The sequence below is a fragment of the Rhamphochromis longiceps genome, linkage group LG23 (genome assembly GCF_057381845.1).
Source record: "Rhamphochromis longiceps isolate RC_006_pf linkage group LG23, R_longiceps_female_GT1.1, whole genome shotgun sequence".
Lineage (NCBI taxonomy): Eukaryota > Metazoa > Chordata > Actinopteri > Cichliformes > Cichlidae > Rhamphochromis > Rhamphochromis longiceps.
The window spans coordinates 19,779,308-19,789,916 of record NC_140578.1 but is presented as its reverse complement, the minus strand read 5'-3'; the positions used below and the strand labels follow the sequence as shown (position 1 = coordinate 19,789,916).

Here is a 10,609-nt window from a genome sequence, read left to right as displayed (position 1 = left end):
CACCATCTGTCCTTATTTTACTGACTTCTTCCTCTGAGAAAACTCCTCTCTGGTACAGATTCTCCACAATCACAGCAGTGAGCCTCTTTAATGTTCTCACCAGGTTGAGTCTGGCCCTCCTGACAAACTCCACTGCTGACTGAGATGTACAAGCTATGTTTCCTTTATTTCCTGGATTTCAGTAACTTCTGTTGAAAAAATAAATAAATATGAATTTAAACAAAATATATTTCACTTCAAAGATTCAGACTATTAAATATAAAGCATGCCAAAAGAAATAGACTTGATCTCCACCCAACACTAATTTATCTTAGATTGACGTCCCACTGATCACATCCTGTGTCAAACAAGCTGGTTTAAGGGGGGGGGGGGGGGACTAAAACTGCATTTAAAACAAACACACACACACACACACACACACACACCTGCTTAATTTTAAATTATTAATTAAGAACGACTGTAGAATTTTCTTTTCCACAGTTTGATGTATTTTGAGTATTTGATGCTTAATTATTGAGCCACAGTTTTATTTTTGATGTTGCTTTTGATCCTAGCACTGCTCGGCTTTGTTTTAAATTGATGTGTCAAGTGTATTTATAATTTATCCTCAGGCTTTGACTTTTTTCCCCTGTGTCTATTGATTTTATATTCTTTGTTCATTGCATGTTTTTTTTTTTTTGCAAATAAACTTGCAACTCTGGTTTTTAAAGTGCTATGCATTTTCCCATTTTACATCCTCACTACTTACTCAGCACACTGCGAGTCTTAGTGACTTGCGTAGTGTTCTCTTTAAACGATTATTTATTAATTCACTCATTTATTTGTTCTGGACTGTTAACAGCTCAGCCATTCTTCAGCAAGATCTACACTGATGTTGGAAACTTACTCCAAATCTATGCCATACATATTTTTTTTTTATGAACCATATAAATCGCAACTCTGTTTTTTAAACCTTTTATGCTTTAAGCTGAATTTATATTAACTCCATTTTACAATCAGCCAGTTAAGAATATCTGGTTTCTTAAAAGATTCAAGATTCTTTATTTGTCACATGCATAGTTATACGAGTACAACACGCAGTGAAATGAAATGTTTCCTGAAATGCTCTTCAACTATGCATAAAGAGGACATTATATACAGTAAGTAGTGAATTATATACATTAAGTTCTGGTTTAGGACTTGGATGGCCTGAGGGTAGAAGCTCCTCTTGAGCCTCCCCGTTTTTGCTCGGATGGTGCAGACGGAATCTTCTGCCTGATTGCAGAAGTTGGAACAGTTTGTTGCTGGGATGGGATGGGTCCTTTAATATCTGAACTGCTCTGGACCAACATCTCCTGGTGTAAATGTCTTGTAGGGATGGGAGAGCATTGCCGCATTGATCACTCTCTGAAGAACTTTTTGGTCCTTAACACAGCTATTCACATACCAGGATGTGATCGTCTGTGTGAGGATGCTCTCCACAGTACCTGCATAGAAAATCCTGTGGATCACTGGAGAGACCCCGAACTTCCTCAGTTGTCAAAGATGGTACAGGCGCTGCCTAGCCTTTTTGGACTGGACCTGAAAGGTAATGGAGAAATGGTAAATGGTAAATGGCCTGTATTTGTATAGCGCTTTACTAGTCCCTAAGGACCCCAAAGCGCTTTACACAGTCATCCACCCATTCACACACACACTGGTGATAGCAAGCTACATTGTAGCCACAGCCACCCTGGGGCGCACTGACAGAGGCGAGGCTGCCGGACACTGGCGCCACCGGGCCCTCTGACCACCACCAGTAGGCAACGGGTGAAGTGTCTTGCCCAAGGACACAACGACCGAGACTGTCCAAGCCGGGGCTCGAACCAGCAACCTTCCGATTACAAGGCGAACTCCCAACTCTTGAGCCACCATCGAGAAGATGAGAGTTCTGTAAGTTAGGTACATGTAAACAGTTGTGCCTGAAACAAGTGACTACAAGGCTTTAGTAAACGAGAAGCAGCTATACTCCCCGTGTGTGGTTCAGTGATTCCATTTTTGTTTTTTGAAGATGCAACATTATTTTGGCGATGAGGACATTTAGGGGGAAGGAAGTGGGCAATCGGACACACACACAAAAAAAGAACAAAGTGATGGGAGTCAGCTACAGATTTCGCTAGCTTTCAATGAATGCAAGAGTTTTCCACTGAAAATAGAAGGCAGTAATTTGAAGCGGAAAATGGCTATAATTGGCATGGTAGTAGCGTTCGATCCAAAGAATCAGACTTGGGATGAGCATATGGAAATACTCAAGCAGTTTTTCACAGCTAACTGGATCAAGCAGAAAAGCAAAGAGCTATATTAATAAGTGTCGTCGGAGCAGCGACCTACAGCTTGATGTGAAATCTTCTCAGCCTGGCCAAGCTGAAAGACAAAACCTTCCAAGAGCTGGTACTTCTGAAGAAAAATCCCTTTGATCCAGAGCCCAGTGAAACTGTGCAAAGGTATAAATTCGACGATCGCTTCCGCAAGCCATATGAAACTGTCATAGAATATGTAGCGGAGCTGCGTCACCTGGCACAAGATTGTAACTGTGGCAACACATGTTGAGAGATAGGATTGTCTGCAGAATTAGGGATGATTGAATTCAGAGTGTCTCTTGGCATAGAGATGCAAATATGCGGCTTTTCAGGGGTCTTGTCTTGACGAAGTTTACCATGCACACAACATCATCCAACACAGGAGCTAGGTCTGCTGGTAAAGTCTTGGTAACGAGCGCCTCATGCTGCAGAAAACAGTACGTAACAATAACATCTGGGTGTACCGCTTTCACTCTGCTAACGAAACCTTTGGTGCACCCAACCACAGTTGCTGCTCCATCAATGCAGACACTCAGTTTTTCCACTTAATTCCTCCTTGTTCAAGATATTCAGGTGTAACCCAAAAACTTTCCTCTCCTGTTGTTTTTTCTGGTAGTACCTTGCAAAATAGAAAGTCTTCTCTGATAGAGTCTCCATCCACAAAACACACATTGGCCAAGAGTTGGAAATGTCCACTTATGTCCGTAGACTCAACAAGTTGCACCGCAAACTTCTCCAAAACCAAACTTTCAATGTCTGCAGACATGTCATCGATACGTCTGGCAATTGTGTTATCTGAGAGCGGGACTCTGGCTATTTCTTTAACTGCATCAGGGTCAAGCATCTCACTCACAATTGCTTTGCAGGTAGGTAGGATTAAAGTCTCTGCTACTGTGTGTCGTTTTTTGGATTTGGCTATAAGTTCAGCTACTAAGTAGCTAGCTTTGAGAGCTCTTTCAGACACCTTTGTGTTTTTTTCTCATTAAAGTTAGCCATTTCTCAGTGTCTTCACACAGGCGAACAAAATAGTCTGTGTTCTTCTTTTGAAGTGGGGAATGTTTTGTGTGGAGATAACGTTAAAGCTTGCATGGGACCATTACACTGTTTGAGAGCTTTTCCTCACACACCAAACATAACGGAGTCGGTGCAGTCAGATCTCCAGTGAAAGTAAATCGAAACGAAAGATAACTTTTGCTGTATTGCTTCAAGCTCACCGATTTAGCTTTCTTGTGACTACCACTCATACTAGGCTCTTCTGAGTTACAAATTTTGTCCAGGGCCCAGTTCGGAGTTTGCAGGATTTTTTTTTCAAATATTTATCCATCTTTGTTGTACGTCTTGCAACTGCCACGTACCACACGCATCACTATTTCTATTGTCTTAACTTAACAAGGTCATATTGTGCTACTCACTGCCACCCGCTGGCATGAAAGAGTAATTACTCTACCAGTCACTGCATTGAAAGCACAGATGCCCAACAACAATTTTATTATTTGCAGTGTTATGTGCGTGTGTTGTTTGTTTGTTTCTGAATGAATGTATGGGGGCTCGGCTGTGACTGGTGGACGGAAGGAACGGCTTGATGTAACTGGCTCCCGTTGTGGATGTAATCAATAAAAGGACGACAGAAGAGCCGCGGTGTGTGGGGTGTGGAAAACTTCCCGTGCACTTCCCTCAGGTCCAGACGGAGCAGCCGCAGCCATAGCTAATTAGTTAAATTCGGGAATGTGTGTGAAGTGTGGAGCAAGTAGGGTGAGCTGCCAATTATTTTGGGAAGCTTTATTTTCTCCTGTGTTGTTAGACCAGGGAGGTCAGACTGTGTCATTTCTTTTGTTGTTTTCTTGAAGAGGTCAAAGGGGAACCGAAGTTTAGGTTGGGTTTTGTTTGTTGTGTTGGCCTGAAATCATACACTCCCACTATCGTTGTACTGAGTGCCATTGCCGTAAATAAATTATTGTTAAAAGCCCGATGATGCAGCTGTGTCTGTTTGGGCATGGGAAGTCACGGGACACCCCGCTCTCGTTACGGTCATTCCGAGCCAGATCGTAACATGATTTGGGGGCTCATCCGTTTTGTCTTGTTTTTTGGCTGGTTTTGTGGTCTGTAGTTTGTTGTCAGCCTATCTTTCATGCGTGTGGAGGGGAAGTGAAGGATGAATGTTTGAGGATGGAGTTTTCTTTAGATGATTTTGTTACCTTGCCTTCCTGGGATAAGATAGAGCAGATCGGACGGTCCACTCTGTGTTGATCTGCCTGCAGCAAGACTGCCCCCGCTGCAGTTGCGCTGGCGTCAACCTCCAACTTAAAAGGAGATACAAAGTTAGGTGCTGCTAAAACTGGGGCACTGCACAATAAAGTCTTCACCGACTTAAAAGCAGTTTGGCACGCCGTAGTCCATATGAAGGGTTTGGTCGGGCTGACCAGGTCAGTCAGGGGAGCGACTACGGAGGTAAAATTTTTACAGAAACCTCGGTAGTGGCCACACATTCCTAAGAAGCGGCGTAACGCCCTCCTTGTTTGTGGAATCGGAAACAAAATAATACCCTCTACCTTCGCGGTCACGGGGCACACTCGCCCTTGACCCACCTGCTTTCCAAGGTAGGTGATGGTTGCTTTTCAAACTCACATTTGGTCATATTTACGGTGAGCAATGTTTCCTCAAAACATTTAAAAACAGTTAAGAGGGTTTGGAGATGAGCACTCCAGGAAGCAGAATATATGACCACATCATCTAAGTAGGCATCAGAGTTAGGTACCCCGACCAAAACCTTAGGCATCAGGTGCTGAAATCTGGCACATTACGCAAGCCGAAGGGCATCACTGTATACTGAAGGAAGTGATCAGGGTAATGAATGTTGAGATCTCAGACGCTCTAGCAGTTAAAAGAACCTGCCAGTCTCCCTTTCATCAATCAAATTTGGTCACATAAGTAGCGGATCCAACCTGATCAACACAGTCATCCATCCAAGGTAATGGGAAAGAGTCGGCTTTAGTGGCCGCATTTACCTTTCGATAATCCGTACAGAATCGAGGAGTATTGTCAGACTTTGGCACTAACACACATGGAGAGCTCCATGCGCTAGCACTTGGAACGGCTAAGCCGTGCTCTCGGAGAGAATTGACTTCTCTCTGCATTATTTCCCTTTGCGTCATCGCTCCCAGATAATCCATTATCCGACAGTTTGTAAGCGGGGAGGATGGCAACAGCGCACACCGGAGGCGCTGTTGTATTTTGTTCAAGTGGATAGAACAGTTTCAATATATTCACATTACAAACTCTGGTTTTTCGCCGCCGAGCTAGAGTGCGAATCACATAGTTGTTATTGTCGAGTTTACGTTCAACACTGTAAGGACCAGCAAACTGCGTTAGTAAACTGGACACCACCACAGGCAATGACATGAACACTTTGGCCCCTGGTTGAAAACTTCTATCCACAGATTTTTTGTCAAATCGAGATTTCATTTTAGTTTGCACTTGCTTCAGGTTTTCCCCGGCTATTTGCCACGCTAGCCGATGTCTATCTTGAAGCTGACTCACGTAGTTAAGAACACTACACTGCTCGTCCGGGGTCTCCGCCACTTTTCCCTCAGAAGTCGGAGAGGGCCTCGGACCACATGTCCGAAAACAGCGGGACTGCTGTTTAGCCTCTCTAATGGCAAACAACAATAGGGGCAACCCCCATCCCACTCTTTACCAGACTCTAAACAGACTCTTACTTATGTAACATAACTTTGAGAGTTTGGTGGAACCTTTCCAAAGCACCTTGACTCTCGGGGTGATATGGGATAGATGTAACATGCTTGGCATGTAGTTCTTTAACAACCTGTGCAAAGACTTTAGACATAAAGTTGGTGCCTTGGTCTGTTTGAATGATTTTCGGCAACCCAAACATAGAAATAATTTGATCAAAGCCTTAATTACTGCTTTGGCTTTCACCGTACGGAACGGAATGGCCTCCAGAAATCTCGTTGCTGAGCACATTACAGTGAGAATATACTGATGACCGGCTTTTGTTTTCGGCAACGGTCCCACACAGTCTAGTATTACTTTTTCAAAAGGTTCACCCATTACTGGAATAGGAGATAATGGCACAGGCAGAATGGGCTTATTGGGTTTGCCCACCAACTTGCAGGTGGCACAAGACCAACAGTAATCAGCTACATGTTAAATCAGGCCAAAAGAAGTTGTGCAGCACTCGGTAATAAGTTTTATTTATTCCGAGATGCCCAGCCATGCCGGCGTCATGTGCTAAGCTTAGCACCTGATCACGATGCTGGGATGGTACCACCACCTGTGTAACACTCAATGTTTCATGCTGATCTGAGGACCGCCGCCTCATTAACACGCCATCCTGCAGGAAAAAATGAGGAAGGATGCTTTCCCCAGCAGTGACAGCGGCTGCAAAACAGGAACTCAAAGACTTGTCATTTTTCTGAGCGCTTACCAAAGCTTCTTTATTCACATCTCCGCCCAATTCCGGCATTAGATTTATCAAACTGCGTTTCTGTTTCATACGGTCTTTCTCCCCTACAAAAGGCTTTTGCTCCATAGCCACAAACGTATCTGCGATACTAACGACATCAGCAAATGTGTGCGCCCGCGTAACAGTGCAAACGGGAAACACTGTCGCTTTCAGATCAATAACATCTGAGGTGGTAGCAACAGGGGTATCCATCACTTCAGGCGGTGGAAAAACTTTCCCTCCGGCCTAATCATTGCCCAAAATAAACGACACACCTTTAAACGGCAACTGTTGTCTTACGGCGACATACCCGGTGGAGTGGTGCACAAAGAACACTCATTTCAATTCCCCACACCACACATCTGTGTGGTAGGCGGTTTTATCCAACAGTGGCAACACATCATCTAACATAAAAGACTGATGTGCCCCGGTGTCTCGGAGAATAGTGATAGGAACCCTGTCCTTCTCTTCTCCTGTCACCGAAACGAAGCCTTGGGAAAGGAATGTTTTAAAACGTGACTCTACCTCCATCTCTGGGTTACACCCCTGTGTTCGATCAGGACATATAGGTGGGGAAACTACTTTAATGAGCCCCACGGGTCCCTTAGACCCTCTGCGCTGCTCTTTCTTCCACAGCGCAGGACAACGGGCAATCAGGTGACCAGACTCATGGCAATAAAAACATTCCCGCCTTCAGTTTCCTCCTGTCTCGCCTTTCGGGCCTGTTTAGGAGATTTTATTCTCTTTTCCAGCCTTCCCCTCACTTCTCGTGCTACCCCAGCTGGGAAAATGGTTTTATGTGTGAGGGGAAATTCGTCCGCTAAAACTGCTGCTTTCGCCAGGGACGTCACCTTCTGTTCATTTAAATAAACAACTAACTGATCAGGGAGACGCTTTTTAAATTATTCTCCAAGAAGCACTTCCTTTAATCCCTCAATATCCTTCACTTTGCTTGCTTGCATCCAGCGTTCAAAGAAGTGACGTTTCTCACGGGCAAATTCCACAAAAATTTGATCAGCGGTCTTTTCACTTTTACAAAATTTCTGACGGTAAGCCTCAGGGACTAGTTCATACGTGTGCAGAATGGATTTTTTCACAATATCATATTGGAGGCTGTCGTTAATGGAAAGGCTAGTACATACTTCTGGAGCCTTGCCGATTAACTTACACCGGAGTAGCAGCGCCCAAAACTCCTTAGGCCAATTCAATGTGGCTGCTATACGCTCAAAAGCGCTGAAATAAGAATCAACCTCAGCCTCCCGAAACGGAGGGACTAGTGTAACATGCTTGGTGATGTCAAAGCCTGTTGAAGTAACTGTGTCTGTTTGGGCAAAGTAATTATTAAATTACATTTTTTATTTAATTGAAATGAAATAATTTCCCATGGCACACCTAACGATCTCTCACGGCACACCTATGTGCAGCGGCACAGTGGTTGGGAAACACTGGTTTATTGGTCTGAGTATGGAAGACTATTGATGTTTGTTTATGGTTAAGTGCGGGCAAGTGCTGGTTGTAAAACATTATTGTCTACTGGACTTAAGTTCTAATGGAGATTGACCATTTGATTGAACACTTTTTTGAAAGCAGTATCCTTTAAGCTTGTGTGTAGAGTGGTTAAAACAGATAACATAATTTAAGCATTTTAAAAATACACAAGTGAATATTGTACTACAAAGCTTATACACTGCTATTGATGTGTTTGTAGTTGTGATAGAAATGAATGTTTTATTTTTATTTAATGAAAGAAATGTTTAAATTAGGGCAGGATATTTTAATAAGGGTTTGACTGCTCACAATATTCACAGATGTGTGATAACAAACATGGTTTTGTATCTTTTGGTTTGTATTTAAAGGTTTTCCACCTGTTTTTTATGACTGTATTAATTGATTATTATTATTATTATTATTATTATTATTATTATTATTAATAGTAGTAGTAGTATCATTATAAACTTCTCGGTGAGGTACAGTGTCTACTGTAATTTTACAATAACACAGGTCTGCAAAAAATAAATAAATACATTTTTGCTGCATGGGATATTTTTGGTAAGTTTGATGTATTTTTAGGGTGCTGAATCCAAAAATGATCTCCATTTCCCTCCATCACCTACAGTTTTTTGCAAAACAAGCGGAGTTGACATTAAAAAAAAAAAAAAAAAAAAGCACAAAAGCGATTAAAGAAAATCAATATTTGGTTACAATTAACTATGCATTTTTTTTCTTAGACTCCTTACCTTTCGCTATGGACACAATAAATCATTAAGTCATTATTGGATATGTTTTGTTTGGGGTTTTTTTTTTACTCAAGTATAGGATAACAGGTTTCAGTTTTAAAAAGGAAACTGTACGCTTAATTACACTAAAACATGAGTTTTGCAAGAACGAGATGGAATTTTTAAAATATTCTTCCTGGTTTCAGTGAGTAAAAATCTATAAGAAACAGTCAGAAAGTCCTATGCAGTTTTTCGGTTGCAGACCTGTGTAATCTTTCCCTTGAGTAGTCTAATATGGCTGACGCATCGCTAGGATAAAGGGCGGCAACATGACCTATATATTCAAAAACACAAAAAAAAAAACCAAAAAAAAAACAAAAACCATAAATCACATAAGTTACAGTCGGAACACTTGTGTCTCTCTTTAAACGTTTACAGATCAGTTCATGGTTTCTATGTCGGCGCGAAAAAGTGTATGCAAATGATTACCGTGTAACATTAAAGTCACATGTCCTAAACATATACGAAGTTTATAGTTTAGGACGATGTTCAGTTATGAAACACAGACTCGATGTAACGGCGGGAGTCTGAGCTCAAAACATCTTTAAAACAAGTCATAACATACCTGAGCAGCAACACAGAGCCTCACAGCTGAAGACACTTTCATTTAAAATAAACACTTCCTGTAGTTTCGCCTCAGCTCTTTTTGTAGCTGCTGCTAGTGTCCACACGATGGCGCCATTGTAGTAGCAGAAAGATGAAACAAACCACTTCTGTGGACGTTGGAAAAATGTTTTTATTGAGAAAGGGAACATATTAAATGATTTCAATAAAATTAAAAAGCATTCTATAAATACACTAACAACAATAAATACCATGATATACACAAGGACCCAAATGTGAAGAATGTAGTCAAAAGCTTTACTTTTCACTGTGAGGTTTCACCAATACAAACATCGAGCAGATGGAAAACAAGTAGCCTACCAACAAAATATCAAGGTTCACTTTGAAAGCAAACTCAGTAAAATAAATAAATAAATAAATAATAATAATAATAATAATAATCTGAAACTGTAATTTCTTTTAAATTTCCCACTTATGGACATTTCCTCAATAACTGCACTGATTTTTTCCCCCCCATGTTGATCTGACCTTTTCCTCCATAATAATCACAACAAACTGGACACTAGTCCAAGCAAAGAAAGATCAATAGATTTAGGACAGAATGAGGAAGGACTGCAGGAAAGTTAACAAGTACAAACAGCTGTTTTACATGAAAGACCTGCGGGGTGGCTGTAGCTCAGGTGGCAGAGCAGGTCAGCCACTAATCAGAAGGTCGGTGGTTCGATCCCAGGCTGCCTCCTGGCTGCATGCCAAATATCCTTGGGCAAGATACTAACCCCATGTTTGCCTACTGGTGGTGGTCAGAGGGCCCGGTGGCGCCTGTGTCCGACAGCCTCGCCTCTGTCAGTGCACCCCAGGGCAGCTGTGGCTACAATGTAGTTTGCTATCACCAGTGTGTGAATGGGTGAATGACTGACTGTAGTGTAAAGCGCTTTGGGGCCTTTAAGGACTAGAAAAGTGCTATACAAATGCAGGCCATTTACCAAAAT

At 42.1% G+C, this 10,609-nt stretch overlaps 1 long non-coding RNA gene across 2 annotated transcripts; it reads right to left on the bottom strand.

Annotated features, from left to right (window-relative positions):
- Positions 1-41: 41 nt before the first annotated feature.
- On the bottom strand, positions 42-9,655 carry LOC146641786 (uncharacterized). Of its 2 annotated transcripts, none has more exons than XR_014909797.1 (3): positions 9,622-9,655; positions 1,467-1,560; positions 42-188 (listed from the first exon to the last, which is right to left on the bottom strand). It is a non-coding gene; the product is annotated as an uncharacterized LOC146641786 (long non-coding RNA). The 2 variants fall into 2 exon arrangements; XR_014909798.1 differs by lacking the exon at positions 9,622-9,655 and adding an exon at positions 4,514-4,620.
- Positions 9,656-10,609: the final 954 nt, after the last annotated feature.